This window comes from Geotrypetes seraphini, chromosome 11 (genome assembly GCF_902459505.1).
Source record: "Geotrypetes seraphini chromosome 11, aGeoSer1.1, whole genome shotgun sequence".
Lineage (NCBI taxonomy): Eukaryota > Metazoa > Chordata > Amphibia > Gymnophiona > Dermophiidae > Geotrypetes > Geotrypetes seraphini.
In genome coordinates this window covers 131681607-131701704 of record NC_047094.1, presented here as the reverse complement: position 1 = coordinate 131701704, position 20098 = coordinate 131681607, and the positions used below count along the sequence as shown (strand labels likewise).

The 20098-nt window shown below is 42.7% G+C and overlaps 1 protein-coding gene across 2 annotated transcripts in view; it reads left to right on the top strand.

Moving 5' to 3' along the window:
* The window catches only part of SRC (SRC proto-oncogene, non-receptor tyrosine kinase), a 117966-nt gene that overhangs the window by 46611 nt on the left and 51257 nt on the right, over positions 1-20098 (top strand). The window contains exons 2-3 of one of the 2 annotated variants that reach the window (XM_033963294.1): positions 3955-4117; positions 17809-17856. The gene's annotated coding sequence lies outside the window, so the exon portion shown is untranslated. The remainder of the gene's footprint in view (positions 1-3954; positions 4118-17808; positions 17857-20098) is intronic. The other variant, XM_033963293.1, reaches the window with a different exon arrangement.

Below are 20098 nucleotides of genomic sequence, written 5' to 3'. Positions count from 1 at the left end.
TCACATAAATAGTGCCAAACCACCTTATAATTTATGGTGAGCTCTCCAAAACTCCCAATACCTATTAGACCAGTGGTCTCCAACTCAAACTCTTTGCAGGGCCACATTTTCGGATTTGTAGGTACTTGGAGGGCCTCAGAAAAAAATAGTTAAATGTCTTATTAAAGAAATGACAATTTTGCATGAGGTAAAACTCTTTATAGTTTATAAATCTTTCCTTTTGGCTAAGTCTTAATAATAATATTGTCATTTATAGCTAAAGAGACATATGATCGAGAAACTGTTTTATTTTACTTTTGTGATTATGATAAACATACCCAGGGCCTCAAAACAGCACCTGGCGGGCTGCGAGTTTGAGACCACTGTACTAGACCCACCTGTCTACCATCCCAATAGTCCTTATGGCTGCAGGTGGCACCTACATGGCACTATAGTAGGGTTTTGGTGGGCTCACACTTTCCACCATAAATGTAGTGGTTAGAGTGGCTTATGGGCCTGGGTCCTCCTCTCTGTGGCTCACTAGCCCACCCATCAGGCTACTTAAGACACCTGTTTGCTGGTCTACTAGGATTTTCCATACCAGGTTCTGCTGTTCCAGAGACAGGTATGTACTGTTTCATTCAGATCTCTGTGGGACCGGGGGAGTGTGAGTGTGTGTTTTGGGGGGGGGGGCATTATTTAATCCCTCCAGTCAGTTTGGGTACCTTTTTGACACTTACACTCTATAAAAACAGGTCTAGCTTTGGACGTCTAAGTTCCCTCCTGGACATCTTGGGACATGTTCAATTATCCAAGTGCTAAGCCCACCCAAAGCCCGCCCATATCACGCCCCCCTCAAACGTTGGATGCACAGCGGCTAAGAAGCCTAGCTATATGCTCAGAGAGCTGGCTTTGAAAATCGGCACATGGCCCTTTTAGCGAGAAAAACGTACAAGTACTGATTTATGCCGATTTTGGATTTCTTACGGGTACTTTTATTAAGGTGCGGTGGCCAATTTACCACACGCTAAATGCTAACGTGTCCATAGACTGTAATGGGTGCATTAGCGTTTGGCATGCGTTAAATTGATTGGCTCGCCTTTGTAAAAGATGGGGTTAGAGCTTTGAAAATGCCTCTAATAGTAACTGATGATATGACATCAATCCAGTGGTAAATATTCACTATGATGTCATCATCAATCGCATCCTTGTTTTGATGGGGGGATATAACTTTTGATTAGCATTGCAGGGGCAGCAAATGAAAGAACTACAAATAATAGTGACTTACAAGTTAAATTTTGAGTTTATGCAGAGCGAGTCTGATGGATTTTGATCACTAACTTGTACAGGACATTCAAAGAAAAACTTAGCTTCAAAGTGCAGAAGAGAAACTCTTCCCTGGTGGGTCTGAAGGGGGGATAAAGGTCTCCGTGACTTCTGTCACAGACAGAAGGTCATTCTAAGAACATTTCATCTTCGACGATCTCATGGGTTATTAAGCCGCGATTTAACCTGCTATTTTGTCAAATATTGCCAATGGAGCTGAAAATTGCTTCCGAGCTGTGGGTCTAGCCATATTTCAGCAAAGAAGGGGAAATGTTGACCTTGCTTCGTGGAGTGCTTCTTTTGAGGGCTGTAGCTCTGAGCAAAACACTTTTCGGCTTCAGTAGACATGCAGGAATTAAACAGGGCCTGGAGATTGCCACATTTCAGACCTGAGCACATGTATGTGTCATATTGAGACACTGCAGTCACATGTGACAAGTTGTAAATTCTTTAGCTCTTACTGAAAGCAGCCCAGTTCATTCTAAATCATGTTATCTCATTGACCATTTAAGTCAGGGGTGCCCAACGCGTCGATCGCGATCGACCAGTAGCTCAGGAAGGCAACTCGAGTCGATCGCACTCGTGTTGCCGTCCTGATCTACGGGCCGATCAGCCTTCCTCTCCAGTGTTCTCCCTAGGGCCTTTTAGCTGGGCGGTCCGCCCAGCTGTCATCTGCCGCTGCTGAACATTAAACCCCCCCCAAAAAAAAACCGGCTTGGAAATTTCAGCCCCTAGCGAACTTATGCTCCGGGCTCTAACGTGTGCGTGCAGGCTTCTCTTCTCTTCAAAACCGGAAGTTATGTCCGGGGAGGGGGGGGGAGAAGGGAAGCCTGCACGCACATGTTGAGAGCCCTGAAGCAAGCGTTCGCTATGGGCTAATGCGGGAGACAGGTTAGTGAAGCATTTGTTCTTGTTCCTGTCGGGTTCTGCCTACTTTCTGTTTCCGCGAAGGCAGGACCCGGCAGCATTTCCCCCAATAGGTTGATCACGATCTTGGGCTGATCAGCCTTCCTCTTCCCGACGGCAGAATTGACGTCAGGGAGAGGAATGCTGGTTGGCTGAAGCAGGGAGAGCTTGGGGCCTGTTATTGGTGGCGTTTGGGTCCTGGTCCCCGATGGTAATGGCAGTGGCAGTGGCTTGGGGGAGGGCAGGGAGAAAGAAAGAAAAAGGGCAGGCAGGGAGACAGAAGGAAAGAAGAGAAAAAGAAAAAAATGAAAGGGAGGCAGAGAGAAAGAAAGGGCAGGGAAGAGGAAGGAAAAGTTGGGGGAAGAAATGAGGTCTGGAGGAGAGGAAGCATACAGGCTAAAAGAAGGGAAGAAAGATTGTATGCACAGTCAGAAGAAGAAAGTGCAACCAGAGACTCATGAAATCACCAGCCAAGGTAGGAAAAATGATTTTATTTTAAATTTAGTGATCAAAATGTGTCTGAATTTATATCTGCTGTCTATATTTTACACTAAGGTCCCCTTTTACTAAACCGCAATAGAGGTTTTTAGCGCAGGGAGCCTATGAGTGTCGAGAGCAGCGCTGGGCATTCAGCGCAGCTCCCTGTGCTAAAAACTGCTATCGTGGTTTAGTAAAAAGGGAGGGGGTATATTTGTCTATTTTTGTATGGTTGTTACTGAGGTGATAGTGCTTAGAGTCATCTGCTTTGACCTCTTTGAAAAACCCTGGAATAGGAATGATGATTAACATTTTCTATATGTACAGTGTGCTTTGTGTTTTTTTAAAATTTTATTGTTGGTAGATCATTTTGACTTGGTCATTTTAAAAGTAGCTCGCAAGCCCAAAAAGTGTGGGCACCCCTGATTTAAGTCTTAAGACTCTACAGTATCACTGGAAAGGGGAGAGTCAGGTGTTCGTAGTGGTATTTTTATAGTTTGTGAGGTAGAATATCTTCAAAACATTGATTTCCAGTGGCATTTTGGGCTTTTACTATCCGAAAGTGTTTGGGTTAGCCTCAGGACTGTGGAGTTGGAGTTGAGGAGTTGGAGACAATTTTGAGTACCTGGAGTTGGAGTTGATAAAAATGTACCGACTCCGACTCCTGATAAATTTAAATTATAATAAAAAAAAAAAATACAGCAAGTTCAAATGTCCCATTTCACATACAATAGTCATAATTAACACATTGTTTGCGAGCATTTTTCACCGATCTACGCCGAAAATTGGAGAAATTTTTTAAATGTTGCACGGGAAATTACGTTTCGTGTAAAATAGCTGTAACTTCTGAACCATTGCTTATTTTTGAATAAAACTTTCAGTTTTCTTTTCTTATATTGAATTCTTTATTATAATTTGAACACATTTTTAAAAATTATTTTGTTATAAACAATTACAACATTCAAGGTTAATTTCAAAATTTTAAAAAAGCTACACTTCTCCCTCCGTATTCGCGGGGGATACGTTCCAGCTATAGTCACGAATATGGAAAAACCGCGACTATGAATTGTATTTGTTATTCGCGTTTTTTTTAAAAAAAAAATAGTGGTTTTGTTAATAAAACCGCAAATAACATATAAAATTCATATTCGCGGTTTATGTGAACCAGTGATTTTCAGGGTTAAAGTTTTTGAACTTCGATTTTGTACGAGAAATCATGGAAGCTGAGTAAATATTGTTAAAAGTTTAACTTTTTTTACATTACAGCAAAAGGAAAGGAACATTATTCATGATGTAATTTTGGGAGGCGGAGTCACCCGACAAAAAATTGCGATTATGTGAAACCGCGAGTGCAGAAACCGCGAATACGGAGGGAGGAGTGTACTCTTTTATACTGAAGAAATTTAAGGAAAGACAACTGAATTTACCGGTATTTTATTTACGATTTTAATCTCCCGACCCTAATTCCACGAATCGTCAGGTATCTCTTCACCGCCTAACGTCTAACGATAGATAATGTGTCATTTTTAATTCACCGAATAGCTGTGTTTACACTTTTGCCGCACCCCAGCCAGTGCTAATTTGTAGAAACTGAGCTTTCTTGGCTCATAGAAACATAGAAGATGACGGCAGAAAAGGGCTACAGCCCATCAAGTCTGCCCACTCGATGGGCTGTAGCCCTTTTCTGCCGCTCTCTAGTGATAGTATGCGAAAAACCGTGTTTACTCGTTTCCCACCAACCATGTGTTAAGTACTTCTCTGGTGTACGTATAAAGCCCAGTCCATAGTTGCACTTCTACTAGTGTGAAGTTCGGAGTCGGAGTCGTGGGTACCAGAAGCTGAGGAGTCAAAGTCGACTCCACAGCCCTGGTTAGCCTGTGACCGGCAATATCGGGGGGAGAGTGTGGTGTACCCAGTGTAGTAATAGCAGGCTCAGGGCCCTGTCTGGAGGGTCTCCTTGCATGCGTGGACATTGATGTGATGACATTGCTCATGCGCATGGTGTCATTGCATCGATATCTGCGCATTTCCAGCTGCGGCCCCGAGTTTAGTGTGCCGCGGCTTCAAAACGTTTGCAGGACATCAGCTTTTCCTGCTTGCTTAAATGTTTTGATTTTTTTTTTATAGTTTTAAGAACTGTGCAAGCAACATTAACCCATGCAGGACAAATTCTATTGTTTGTTTTTTTAAATTATTTTTTAATTCGTTTTTGATATCTAACACATAGTGCAAACATATGAAAAATCATTTAATACAACATAGTGCACTCTATTCCAACAAATAGTATACAGCTGTTTAATTCTCCCCCTAACCCTCCCCCACCCCTCCTGGATGTATATAACAATCTTTCATGAATCAAAGGAAAATAATGTTAATAATTCACATTCATATCTTTGACATTCATAACTTACAATATTTTGTTAACAGGCCCCAAATTTCCTTGAATTTATCACGGTGTCCCCCCTGCAATGAAGTAACGTTCTCAAGCTTATAAATCTGACATAATGATTCCCACCAGAAACTATAATTTAGGTTATCCCAATGTTTCCAATTTTTCATTATCAGCTGCATGGCTAGTCCTGTCATGATGAGAAACAATTTATTCTGGTTTGCATTAATTGGTTTCTTGGGTAACAGTATCATTCATATCATATGATAATGAAAGTGGAACTTCCACTATCGTAATAATTTGACCCCCAATGGATTTCCAGAATTTGAGTATTGTATTGTAACGAGTCTCCATTCCACAAACTCGGGGCAGTTATCTAAAAGGACATTCTGTCCCAGTGACATTCTGTTCTATATTTCTTCTCTCTTTGCACTTGCCCACGTCTGCTGGGTGGTTTTAGTCTGTGAAAAGCAGTCATGAGGATTTGAAAATGGAATTTCTGTGCTTGCGTCCCTAGGCCCATCCCGGCCCTGCCTCCTTTCTCACAGGGAAGGCTTTCCCCCGATGTTCACAGTATGGGTATTCTTCTCCACGGAAGGCCTGGGGCCATTTTGGAAGGTACTTTTTATGTGCGAACTCCTGTTTACTTGTAGAAAACCCTCTAAAATGGTCTGCTGAATTTCATTTCCCATTTCAATGCCCACTTTCCCAGTCTCGTAAGGCTCTTTTTGTCTTGGAAACCGTTCCTTTCAGCTTCTTCCTAATTAATTTCCTAATATCCTGATTTCAAAGGCCCTTCTTTCAAGTTGGATGTGACTACAGTGGGTTTCCCTTTTTTTTTTTTTCTGCAATAATTGTCAGATTTGATTGTAAAATGCAAGCAGTGTCTCACTTCCGGTTCACCACACAATTGTTTCCCACGTACACACCTTTATAGGACCCCCAGGGACCCCTGAAGAAGACTTTTTGTCGAAACGCGGACCGTGTTGGGTCCTGTATCCCTAGCGGACTAGGTCCTTTAAGGCTCTTATGTGGATGATTTACTTTTATGTGGATGGAATTATTTTATGTGGATGATTTTAGTGTACCTTTGGAACTTTGATACTTTCAAATAAAGTCCATTTGGGAACATCGTCACTCCACAGAGTTTTTTTGGTTTTCTCTGTAATTCCTCAAAGCCTTCTTTCTTTTGAACGACATTAAATAACTTCATATTATGTTTCAGATTTGGTTGCCTCAATCTTTTTCTCTCCTTTCTGAATCATTAATGAATATATTATACTTGCAGTCCACTCTTTATCTCTTTCCACTTGGCAAACGGATCTTTTAGTCTCTTTTCTATCCTTAAACTCGTTATCAATGCACAGTAGAACTAAGTTGTCTCCGAATTCAAGACTTTTTAATTTCTTGCAGAGTCTGTCATGAGGAGCTACTTTTTATCAAGTTCCTTTCTGAAACTCCAGACACTGCATCGTCTGGCTCACCCTTATTCACATCCTTGATTAGTAAAGGCCCACTTCCTTTTCCTAAATGCATGATTCCTCTTTGCAATTGAGACATCCTTATCCATATGCCAGGCAATTCTGTTTTTGTTGATTTTTTATTTATTTTTTTGTTCAGCAATTTTATTAAATTTTTTGGGAAGGTTACAACCAAGAGAAAATATCAAGAAAGCGGGAAAGAAACAACCTTGCAATACAGCACAATATTATAGAATTGTAGGATATGAGGTTTATCCATAAATACAAAAAGTCTAAACTGCGCAATACCAGGTAATGCTCAAACATAGCAGATGGAAGAAGTATCTGTTACCAAATAGGAAATACAACTGTAATAATACATATCTGGAAATACACATCGGAAAAAATATCTGCAACGAATAGCCCTGGCATCATGAGATAAGTAAGTAGATGGTATTCATAGGTGCTAAGTAACAGAACGCCACCATTGGGTTAAAAGTAGCTTGTGAGGATGATTTCCAGGGAGAGAGAACAATTGAAACCACCACTGCCATTAGTATATTAAACAGAGTAGTCGTCCACGCAATGTGCGGCGGCGGTGAAAAGGGCGAACAGAATGCTAGGAATGATAAAGAAGGGGATCACGAACAGATCGGAGAAGGTTATCGTGCCGCTGTACCGGGCCATGGTGCGCCCTCACCTGGAGTACTGCGTCCAGCACTGGTCGCCGTACATGAAGAAGGACACGGTACTACTCGAAAGGGTCCAGAGAAGAGCGACTAAGATGGTTAAGGGGCTGGAGGAGTTGCCGTATAGTGAAAGATTAGAGAAACTGGGCCTTTTATCCCTCGAACAGAGGAGATTGAGAGGGGACATGATTGAAACATTCAAGGTACTGAAGGGGATAGACTTAGTAGATAAAGACAGGTTGTTCACCCTCTCCAAGGTAGAGAGAATGAGAGGGCACTCTCTAAAGTTGAAAGGGGATAGATTCCGTACAAACGTAAGGAAGTTCTTCTTCACCCAGAGTAGTAGAAAACTGGAACGCTCTTCTGGAGGCTGTATAGAGGAAAACACCCTCCAGGGATTCAAGACAAAGTTAGACAAGTTCCTGATTGAGAGGGGACATGATCGAAACATTCAAGGTACTGAAGGGAATAGACTTAGCAGATAAAGACAGATTGTTCATCCTCTCCAAGGTAGAGAGAACGAGAGAGCACTCTCTAAAGTTAAAAGGGGATAGATTCCGTACAAACGTAAGGAAGTTCTTCTTCACCCAGAGAGTGGTAGAAAGCTGGAACGCTCTTCCAGAGGCTGTTATAGGGGAAAACACCCTCCAGGGACTCAAGACAAAGTTAGACAAGTTCCTGCTGAACCGGAACGTACGGAAGTAGGGCTGATATCAGTTAGGGCGCTGGTCTTTGACCAGAGGGCCGCCGTGTGAGCGGACTGCTGGGCATGATGGACCACTGGTCTGACCCAGCAGTGGCAATTCTTTCTTTTTCTTTTTTTTTTCACTTTATTTATTTATCAAAATTTTCAATTTTTACAAGCATATATCTTGACAATGAAAATAGAGTTAAGAAATTAAAATAAATTATAATAAGAATCAATACCAACCAAAATTAGCATTTAGTAACTCTATTAAACCTCATTATTAAGGAAATTAAACAACTAAGACAGGAAATAATTCAAAAATACGATCAAGAAAGACTAGATTACAATAAGCGGATCTGTTAAGCCTCTTAAATTCCAACTTAATTCACATTTGAAGGGGTAGAGATAGCTATTGGGGCTGGAGGTTTCCTTGCTTCCAAGAAATTTTTCAAGAAATTAAAGAATGGAGGATTTCTCCTCCATTTTAACAATGCATTTGCATGGGAACTGCAGGCAAAAAAAAGTCCCTTTTGAGGTCCAATACCAGGGGTTTAAGTGCCAAAAAGGCCTTTTTCCTCTGTTGAGTGGACCTACAAAGGTCCGGAAATATCAAAACTGAATTATTCATACATTTTTCATCTTTAAATCTGAAATACATTCGAAATATCCAAATTCCTATCATATTCTAGCAGCGGCAATTCTTATGTTCTTACAGCCTTGGCAGAGGTTTCTTTCTACTCTGTTTAATATATTAATTTAATTTAATTCTTATATACTGCTAATACCCGTGAGGTTTCTAAGCGGTTTACAAAAATGAATGCATTAAAAGATACAATAAATACAAATAAATAAGATAGGTACTTGGAAATTCCCTAACTGTCCCAAAGACTCACAATCTAACTAAAAAGTACCTGAAGAGACAATTTAAGAAAAATAAAGATAAAATATAAAGACAGAGATAGAGATAGAAATGAATATTCCACCAAGTAATGAATAAATAAATTTAAAGATAGAATTAAAAATAAATAAGTAAAATAAATAAAAAATAGAGATAAAAAATAAGTATCGAGAGAAATAAAAAATATATATTTAAAGTATTCTCCCCTGCTGGATCGGGGGAGCGGTGTAACGGCAGTGGCGGTTTCAGTTCTTCTCTCTCACTGGCAATTCTGGTTGTAATCATTTCCACCATTTTGCCTGTCGTCAACATCAAGCTCAGTGGTCTGTAATTTAAAGGATCACCCTGACGGGCTTTTTTTTTTTTTTTTTTTAACAAAATGGCATTACATTGCTTACCCTCTAGCCCTCAGTCCCCAATTCTAATTTAAATAACCCAAACTACAACAGGGAGTGCATGGGTCTGCTTATATGGCTCTAAGCATTCACCGCAAACTTTTCCACTGCCCAGCTTGGAAGACCAATGTGTGACGTGAACCCCAAATCTGCTGGAAATGAGTTACTTGTTGCTCGTGGACTGCAATTATATCACTTGTCATCTATATCCCATTAAGCCTTTTCACTAGAAACTACGGCACTGATTAAATAATGCTGCTTGCAGAATGGATGATTCTTTATATACTTGAGAAGCATTTCATAGACTTCGGCAGTACCTTCTGTATATAAACTGCCAATCAAGTGGAAAAGGCTTCCTCCAAGGCAAGGCAAATGATGGGTTGTATCCGTAGAGGTTTTATCAGCAGGATGCCAGAGGTCATAATGCCACTATACAGATCCATGGTGAGACCTCATTTGGAATATTGTGTTCAATTCTGGAGACCACATTACCGGAAAGATGTGCTGAGAATAGAGTCAGTTCAGCGGATGGCCACCAGGATGGTCTCGGGGCTCAAGGATCTTCCGTATGAAGTAAGGCTGAATAAATTGCAGCTGTACTCACTTGAAGAACGAAGAAAGAGAGGGGACATGATTGAGACATTTAAATATATCACGGGTCGTATCGAGGTGGAAGAGGATATATTCCGTCTTATGGGACTTTCGTCCACCAGAGGGCATCCGCTGAAAATCAGGGGAGGGAAATTCCATGGTGACTCCAGAAAGTATTTCTTCACCGAAAGGGTGATGGATCATTGGAATGAACTCCCACGGCAGGTGATTGAGGCCAACAGCGTGGCAGATTTCAAAAATAAATGGGATATTCATGTGGGATCTCTAATGATGTAAAGGCAGGGGGTGGTGAGCAAAATCAAGGAGAAGGGTCACTAGAATGGGCAGACATGATGGGCTTTGGCCCTTTTCTGCCGTCATTTTTCTATGTTTCTATGTCTAATCAAGATATATTAAAACTCATCTCAGTCTACGTGGGTGAGGTCTGGCACTCCGACATAGAAACTATTATTCTGTATAGAGGAAAAGTTTATTATATACAGAAGGTACTGCTGAGGTCTATGAAATGCTTCTCAAGTATATAAAGAATCATCCATAGAGACCAACACTATAAGAAATTCGACCACGTGACACCCTACTATCGGCAGCTGCACTGGCTACCAACGGAAGCCCGAGTAAGGTTTAAATTTGCCTGCCTCTGCTTCAAAGTACTATACGGCCTGACCCCCAAGTACATAACGGACCTTTTCGCATTTTCTAATAACAGACTCAAGAGAAACACACCCCCAAAACTCATTTCCCCTCCAGTTAGAGGCTGCAAAATGAAAAAACACCACGAACACCTTCTCTCTCACCAAGCAGTCCGATGGGGCAAAGACCTAGACCAACTGCTTTCGCCCACTACATACGGGGAATTCAGGAAACGCCTAGAAACATACCTGTTCCAGAAATACCTAAACAATTGACCCACTCTTCCTCTCCCTCCCCCCTCCCTATTCCACCTGAACTTATAGCACTGTTATAAATATAATCTGTTATCTTCATCTTATCGTAACTTTACGTTGCTATTTATCCCCAATAGGTCCTGTCAGATATTACCGACTAAAATGTACATATTACATCTTCGCTCAGCAAATTGTATTTCTATACTATTGCCTCCTGAGGTCTCTGATCTCTGTATTTCCTCTGAATATCTACTTATTGTATTTCGCTGAATGTCCAGCACTCTTGATTGTAAACCGCCTAGAAGTCGCAAGATTGTGGCGGTATAGAAGAATAAAGGTATTATTATTATTATTATATGTATGAGATTATTCGAGTAACGGGTCTTTGGATACACTGATTACTGAGTAACTGGCTTGTAGAATGAGGCAGTCTTGAGACTTCACGGCCACAATACATAACAGAATATTTATTTATTTCTAAAATTTCTAATCCTCCTATAACTAAGCGGTTAACAATTAAAACATTCGTAGTAGTTCATGGACAGTGCATTTATAAAATGCATTCAAATGACTTTGCAATTGCATCCACTTCAAATAATGTCAAAAGTTCAACAAATTTACACGTTGCTGTAACCGGGTTAGAGGGTAATCGGGAAGCTGTTTAGTGGGTGTGAGGGGCAGCCGGGATCGCGAGGAATTGCCGATTTCTGTCTCCGACTGTTACAATTGGGGCCTCTGGAGACATGACTCCCTTAGTTGTGGCGGAAGTTATTTTTATGTTCAAAGCCGCGGCGGCAGCTCATCTCACGATCCCCGGCTGCGTCGGAAGCCTTCTCCGACGCAGGTGAGACTCGCGAGAGGAGCCGCGGCAGCGGCTTTGAACTTAAAAATAACTTTGGCCAGAACATTACCTTGGGGTCCGATGAACTTACAAATAACTTCTGTGTGCCGTTTTTCCTTCCAAGCTAATAGAACCCTAAGCGCGCATGCGCTCTGCTGCCTGCCACGGACATACGGATCACGGAACACGCAGGTAGGAGTGCGCATGTGCGCTTAGCGTTTTATTATAGTAGATGCTTATTAACATAATTTCAGAGAAAAGCCTCCACAAACAGTCGTGTCTTCAACATCTTTCTAAACTGTAAACAGTCAGAGCAGGTCCTCAGGATGCCAGGGAGGGAATTCCAAAATTTTACCCCTGCCCAGGGACAACATTGCTGCTCTCGATTTAGCATACCCGGACAGTTTCCTCCGTCATGGAAGTTAATCTTATAGGGCTAGATTCACTAACTTGCCTCTCCATGCCCGATCTGTGGCTGATCCGCGGCAGGCCGACCAATTCACCAAAGCTCAGCATGCAAATGGGGGCGCTAGTGAGCAATCCTGAAGCATGTGCTGACTAAGCTGCTTATTTTTCTGTTTTTTTTACTATTACTTTGCGAGCCTGTGGTTTTAACCCGCTTTAAACCTGCGGGTTAAAACCACAGACTCGCACTGCGGGGGAAAGGCAGGAGAGTCAGGGCGGCAAGCCGGGGTGCAGGGCGGTGAGAGGAGAGTCGGGGCTGAAAAGGGCAGGACAGGCCGAGGAGAGTCAGGGCTGAAGTTGGGCTGAAAAGGGCAGGAGAAGTCGGCAGAGAGCAGGAAAGGTCGTGAGCGAGTGGTCCCCACCAGTCGCTTCTTTTTGGTTTGGCCAGCCCAGTCAGTGTTCCTTGAAAAGTTTAGTGAATCGCGTCCTTCCTACTTTGCATGCTGTTTACCCTCATTTACATGCGCGGATCGGAATCAGCTCAGCCACGAGGCTAGTGAATCGGGTCGGGGTCGGAAACCGATCGGTTTGCTCAGTGAATCTAGCCCATAGTACCCACAGACCTTAGATTCTTCCTCGGCTAATACGCCTCCCACAGAGATTGAACGTTCAAAGGAACAGATCCATACAAGCTCTGATGTACCCTTTGCGACACTGGGAGCCAGTGCAGCTGTTTTAGCACGGGTAATATGTTCTGTACCTGAGATTCCCAAAATCATCCTCGCAGTAGATTTCCCTGTTTGAGGGTCACCTCCATCTGGCTGAAAGTTCAATATGAAACATTCGGAATTTTTATTCAAACCCGGCCTTGTCACCTTCCTATGTGGTTTCATTTTATACGTCTTTCAGAACTCTGGGATATATACCATCTTGTCCTGGTGACTTGCTATTAATTAGTGTTTTACATCTGATTGCATCTAATATGCCTGTGCTTGTGTGCTCGTAATTTCCTTAATAGGCTTCTCATTTTTAAAATAAAAGCCTTTAACTCTAATAGCTTCTTTCAAAGCACCATTTAGCCATGATAGGAGATATTTGATCTTACTTTTACTTTTTTTTTTTTTAACTTATGGAATACATTTTTTCTGGGCTTCAAAGATGGTGGGTTTAAATCTCCATGCCTCATGAAAATTTGTATAAATGATAAATTTTGCATCTAGATGACAACTTGACACATCTGAGTTACCAGATGATTCAAATTATATGTTGTCAGTTCAAGTTATAGCTGTATATCGGCCTCATACATTTTATTTCTTATTAGCACTTAAATCAAGGATTTTGGAATCGTTTATGTGCCTTGCTAGAATATAGTATCTCTTTTCGAGAATAAGATTTAGAATTCTAACAGTGCCAAGTCCAGTGTCACAAACATGTCCTGACACGCAACAGCGCATGTTATTTACCAAAGGCTCTGTTTTACGCAATAGGACCTTTTTAATAACACGTGTTAACAGGTAGCGCACTTTGGTAAATCTAGCCCTTAATTTGATATTTTAAAGAATAACATATGTCCTTGGAAGTGCCTCTGGTCGTGTTATAACTAGAAAGCAGTGAATGAGTGACTTGTAATATGTTTCGACATGTGTACTAGAAAACACAAGATGTGGTGTTAACTGTGTGAGTCACAGGAGAATGAAGCTTTCTGACTTTTTTTCTTTTGTATTTGACAAATATTTGAGTTATTTGGATGCTTAAGTGTCTACAAGCAAAAGACAGCGAATTGGTTTTTGGCTTAAATGGTAGAAATGTATAAACTTCCTGTCCAACCCACACATACACACCCAATACTTACTCATACGTATGGTTATCCACACTCATCACTGCTGTATACACACCCATATATACCGTATATACTCAAATAAAAACTGATCTGAATATAAACTGAGGTAACCTTCCCCCCCAAAAAAAAAAGGGGGGGGGGGGGGGAAGAAGGTTGACTCGAATATAAACCGAGGTTAGAAACTTGGGTTATCACACTGTAAGCCAATCTACAAAGACTAGACATTTTTGCCATAAGTGTTAATACATTATTTAACTTTACAATAGCTCATTTTAACTTCTTTGCTTCCCTGCCATAAACCTTAAAAATAGAAAAAGGTTTTTGTACGTAACATCACACAAAAGACAGACATAAAAATGGATAAATGTCACAAATCGTAAAGATAAAATCAAGCAAGTTGGCACAAGGAGGGGCAAAATCCAAAGAAATGTCTAAGTCCTTTTTGGGCCTAAGTCGCCAATTGCCCAAAGTCGGCAGTGCCTAAAGTCCATTCTCAAAAAATACGTCCAAAATATTTTGTTTTTTGAGAGTCGTCTAACTGTAAGTCCAGCTGTTTGATCGCCCAGACCGCTAAATCGTCTATCTTTATACCCCATTCTCGTCCAAAAATTTGTCCAAGTCAAAAACGCCTAGAAAAGGACCTTTTGGATGTGGGAGGGGCCAGCAAAATAATGGGCTGGACACCTAGACAAGGCAACAGAGTAGTGGGGCACCTTACAGGACACTGCTGCGAACTTCACAGAAAGGGTGACACATAAACATCTCACCATGACTCCCTTATAGGTCATGGTGAGCCCCCCCAAAACCACTAGACCCACCTGTCTACCATCCCAATAGTCCTCACGGCTGCAGGTGGCACCTATATGGCAGTACAGTAGAGTTTCGGATGCACATGTTCCACCATGAATGCAGTGGTTAGAGTGGTTTATAGGCCTTGGTCCTCCTCTCTATGATTCACTAGCCCACCCTCCACACTACTTAAGCCACCTCTGTGCTGCTGTACTAGGCTTTGCTAAGTCAGGTGCAGATGTTCTGGAGGCAGATATGTTCGTTTTTATTCCAATATTTATGGTATTGTTGGGGGGGTGGGTCAGTGATCACTGGGGCAGTGTGTGGGGCTCTGTACTTTGTGTCTGCAGTGCTTATCTGGTCACGTTGGATGTCTTTTTGGCACTTAGACCTGGTTTTACATGGCCTAAGTCACAACGTACAAGTTCCGTCCAGGCAGCCTCGTTAAACTTTCGGTTATACTTGCAGTACGACTAAGTTTAGATCAGCCCATGTCCCGCCCAAATCCCGACCTCACCACTCCTCCTAAAATGCCCCTTTTAGCTCTGGTCGTACAGCAGCACTGAAAAGGCCTAAGTCGTTTTGAGATACGTTTAAAACCCCGTTTGATTATCAGCAGTTGGATGACTTGTCTTACTGATCGTCCAAGTGCCGATTTAGGCCGGTGTTGAGACGTATTTCTGTTTCGATTATGAGGCCCTTAATGTATAGCAGAGCTGAAACATAAATTTAAAATAATATTAAAGAATATAATAATACAATAAATGTAAGAATAACCACAATACTAGCAGAAAACTACACTTCCCCCTCCGTATTTGCGGGGGTTAGGGGCAGAGCCGGCCCGCGAATATTAAAAAAACGCAAATAATATTCGGGTCAATTATGCCCCTAACCCCCGCTTCCCCCAGCTATTTTAAGCCCTGAAAGCCCCCCCTTAAGCCTTACCTGGCGATCTAGCGGGTTTTCAGGCAGGAGCGATCTTCCCACGCTCCTGCCCCGTGCAGATCGCTCACAGGAAATGGCTGCCTTGAGCTCCCGTAGTCTCTCGAGCCATTTCCTGTGAGCGATCTGCACGGGGCAGGAGTGTGGGAAGATCGCTCCTGCCCCGAAAACCCGCTAGACCACCAGGTAAGGCTTAAGGGGGGGCTTACAGGGCTTAAAATAGCCTGAAAAATGAAAATGAATTTTGTGGTTTAAACCCACGAATAAGCGAATCCGTAGATACGGAATTTGCGTTATGCGTGTGCACCATGTTACACCATAGAGGTAAAACACAGCATTTAAGAGAAAACACATATCAAAGACATGAAGCTGAAGTGATAGAACATAGCATACAATTCAGCAACACCATTACGGGGTGTCAGGTCAAAAGCACGCCGGGACAAAAGCGCGCGCAGATGCGCGCCGCAGAAATTACTGTTTTTAGGGCTCCCGATGGGGGGGGGCGTGGGGGGGAACCCCCCCACTTTACTTAATAGAGATCGCGCCACGTTGTGGGGGGTTTGGGGGGTTGTAACCCCCCACATTTTACTGAAAACTTCACTTTTTCCCTGTTTTTAGGGAAAAAGTTAAGTTTACAGTAAAATGTGGAGGGTTACAACCCCTCAAACCCCCCACAATGCCGGCGCGATCTCTATTAAGTAAACTGGGGGGGCTCCCCAACAAAACCCCCCCGTCGGAGCCCCTAAAAACTGTAATTTTCTTCGGCGCACGCCTCCATCTTGCGCTCAGTTGTCGGCGCGCGCCTTTGTCTTTCGCGGGGTTGTCTATGAACCCCATTACGGTGTAGGCAGCAGAAATAACACGGGCAGAGGCCCAAAAATGTTTTCCTAGACTATCAAAATCCCTTCTTCCTGCTGAAGAAGATTTTGTGTTAACTAAAAGTCTAACTGCTGAAGATCAGATCCTAAACTTTTGAATAGCTGCAGGGTTCATCTTTCAGAGCAGGAGTTATACTCTGTCATGTATGTTTTACCCACACATTATTTTAAATTAGGTTTACAATCAGTTTGTAAAGTATGTTATATTTTATCTACCAACAAATTTGTTTTTTATGTCACTATTAATATTGTACTTGTTTCACTTATTAATACATGTTATTTCATTGTACATCGCCTAGCAATTTATATAGGCGATTCATCAAGAATAAATAAACTTGAAACTTGGAAAGGAAAAACGTATCAGATACTCTGTGGAAGTTACGATTTGTGTTGCTGGTTAACTCCAATAGCTGTGTCTTATTTACAAAAGTGTTTACAAGCCTGGGCAGGCTTAATTGGAGCATATGCAAATTTTAATGGTATGTGCTGAGAATAACGGTGCAGATTATGAAAATTCTTCCCTCTTTAAATGAATCCCTTAACTTGCTAAAGAAAGTTTGGAGCAATGGGCTTGTTTTCAAGCTGCCCCTCACTATCTTCCCCTACGATCCCCCCCATGAGTTCCGCTCAGCTGGTAAGTCCCTCCTTTCTGTGCCCTTCTCTTCGGCTGCCAACTCCAGACTCCGTCCCGTCTGCCTTGCTGCGCTGCATGCTTGGAACAAGCTGCCCGAATCCCTACGGCAGGCTCCGTCTCTGGCAGTGTTCAAGACCCAGTTAAAAGCCCACCTCTTCGAGCGTGCTTTCGACTCCTAACTCCTTTCACCCCAGCCCTATATGTCATGTCATGTCTGTCCAAGTCAGATTGTAAGCTCTTCCGAGCAGTGACCGTCTATAAGTTTACGCCTCTTACCACTATATAAGTGTAGTAGTTCAATTAATGAAACCTGTAAAAGGGGTTTGTGATTTTGTCATAGGTCTCAAAACTAGAGAGTCACAAATTTATAAGAACCTTTTCAAGTCATGCTGCCTTTTCATTCCTCCGTGCTAATTTCCCGCAGAAAGCAAAGCATAGCTTTAATTGTAATTAAAATTCAAATTTCATTTCTCTAAAATGGGGGTGCTAACCGTTCAGGCTTATGATGTGGCCGAGTTATCATTTAGATTCGAGCCAGTGCTGGTCTTGCCAATTTAAAGGAAAATACACTTTTGTTTTGCATCTCTCTGAAGGGTGTGATACCACCTTACTTTTCTGTTCTTTACCCATTTCACACTCCATCCTATTGCTGGAGTGGAGAACCGGAGGAGATGGAAGTTAATGGGGGTTGAGAGCTGAAATCGGTGATTCTGTTTGTCTGTTGATGCGAAGTGCTTACAAGCCTCTTCATTGTCATGCCTTTCTGTTTGTTTCAGAAATCCTGAAGGAGGAGCTGAAATTCTACTAGACGCCAAGTCACTGTGGTATGTCTATTAAAGTTATTTTTTAATATTTTGTTGATAGCAGGGGGTGACCTCCTTGCGTTTGGTTATGAAATGTGAACACCTTAAGCCCTGCCCTCCAATCATGGTAGGTAATGGGTAACTCCTAACTTTGGACTGGAAGAAGGAAAAGGCTTTTAAGATCAAGACTGGAGTTCACTTCCCATTGTTCCAGCAGAGCTCATCAGGGGTGGGAAGGAAGCATCCTTTCAGTTTTACAATTGCACTGTAGAGCTACAAGCTGTCAGAACGCATGGAGTTCTACAGTAAAGGGATTGGGACTTGTATACCACCTTTTTGTAGTTATACAGCTCCCCCTCCCGATTCGCAGTTTCTCCAATCGCGAATTCAGTTATTTGTGATTTTTTTTTTTTTTTTTTTTTTGCGCCTTGATTTTTAATTGAGAAACGCTGCCCTGGACATCCCCCCAGACCTTACCTGGTCTAGCGGCGACGCAGGGCAAGAGCGATCTCCCTACGCTCCTGCCCCGTGCGAGAGCCGTGCTGTGAGTTCTTGTGGTCTCACGAGACTACCACAGGAGTTTCCGGGAACTCGCAGCGCGGCTGTGCACGGGGCAGGAGCGTAGATAGATCGCTCCTGCCCCGTGTCGCCGCTAGACCACCAGGTAAGGTCGGGGATGTAGGAGGGAGGTGGGGGTAGGAAAGAGCCGGCCTCAAAAATTATTCGCAGTTTTCCCTATTTGCGGGCCAGCTCTGCCCCTAACCCCCGCGAATATAGAGGGTCTGCTGTACAATCACCCTCAAAGCATTTTCCTGTCTATCCTGCTGGGCTCACGTCTGTCTAATGTACCTGGAGGATTACGTGACTTGCCCTGCGTCACAGGGAGCAGTGTGGGATTTGAACCCACAACCCCAGGATGCTGGGACTGTAGTTCTAACCACTACACCACACTCTCCCTTTTCCTTTCATTTGACAATTGGCATTCTTTCCTCTCGGGGCTAGATTCATTGTCTGTTGTTCACGGCTTTATCTCCTCAAGAAAGATGGCATATTAAATGATATTAAACCATAAGATATTACTTAGTAATATATTACTTGCCCCAAACTGACCGCAGCTTGGAGATTTGAAGGTTAAATATTCATTAGTGTCTCATTAAACTTTCCCTGTTACCGTCAAAAATACCAAATACTTACTGAAATATTCCACATCGAATCTATTGTTTGCTTAAATATTCTGAATCAGATCATGTTTTTGCCCAGGGGAAGCTTTTTAAATAAAGTCTTGAGAAAGAAGTATGCTCCTCCTTATTAATCAGGCAACCCTTTTTAATAATAATACTAATAATAACTTTAATTTTTCTATACCGCCACAATCTTATGACTTCTAGGCGGTTTACACTGAAGAGAGCTGGACAATCAGCGAATTACAGAATGCAAATAGTAAAAATACACATATTTGTCAAAGTTATCATTATCCCAGGACAAGCAGGCAGCATATTCTTAACACATGGGTGACGTCACCGACGGAGCCCTCGGTACGGACCTTTTTAACTAGAAGTTTCTAGTTGGCCGCACCGCGCGTGCGCGAGTGCCTTCCCGCCCGACGGAGGAGTGCGTGGTCCCCAGTTTCTTCGTTTCCGCGGAGCGAAGAAGACGCGTGTGTTTTTTCAACGGCCGTTTGAAACCACTTTTTGCCTTCCCGCTCGCGCTTTTTTTCCTTATTTTTCTTCTTTACCTTCGGGTTTGTTTTACTTTGATTTGCCAAAAAAAAAAAAAAAAAAAACTTTGCTTTTTTCCCTTTTTTTTTTTTTCCGTTTTTGCCCCGGCGGGGCCTGTTGCCATTATACAGGCCTCGGGCTTCGATTTTGCGGAGGCTATCTTCCCCTTCATGCCCCCGCAGGTCGGTTTTAAGAAGTGCTAGCGGTGTGCACGCCCGATCTCCATCACTGACCCACACAATTGGTGCTTGCAGTGTCTGGGTCCGGAGCATCGGGCGGACTCCTGCACCCGCTGTGCCACTCTTCAAAAGAGAACCCTTAAAAACCGAAGAATTCAACAAACTCTTCTCTTCGGCACCGAGTCGGCGATGGACTCCTCAACTTCAACGGCGGTACCTCAAAAAATCGGCACCGTCGACCTCGACACCGACCGACCCCACATCGGCGTCGCTGGCGCCAGGTAAGCCGGCTAAGAAGCCTTCCTCTTCCCTCGAGCGCCCTCCAGCTACGGTGGTGACACCATCCCTACCGGCATCGCACCGGTC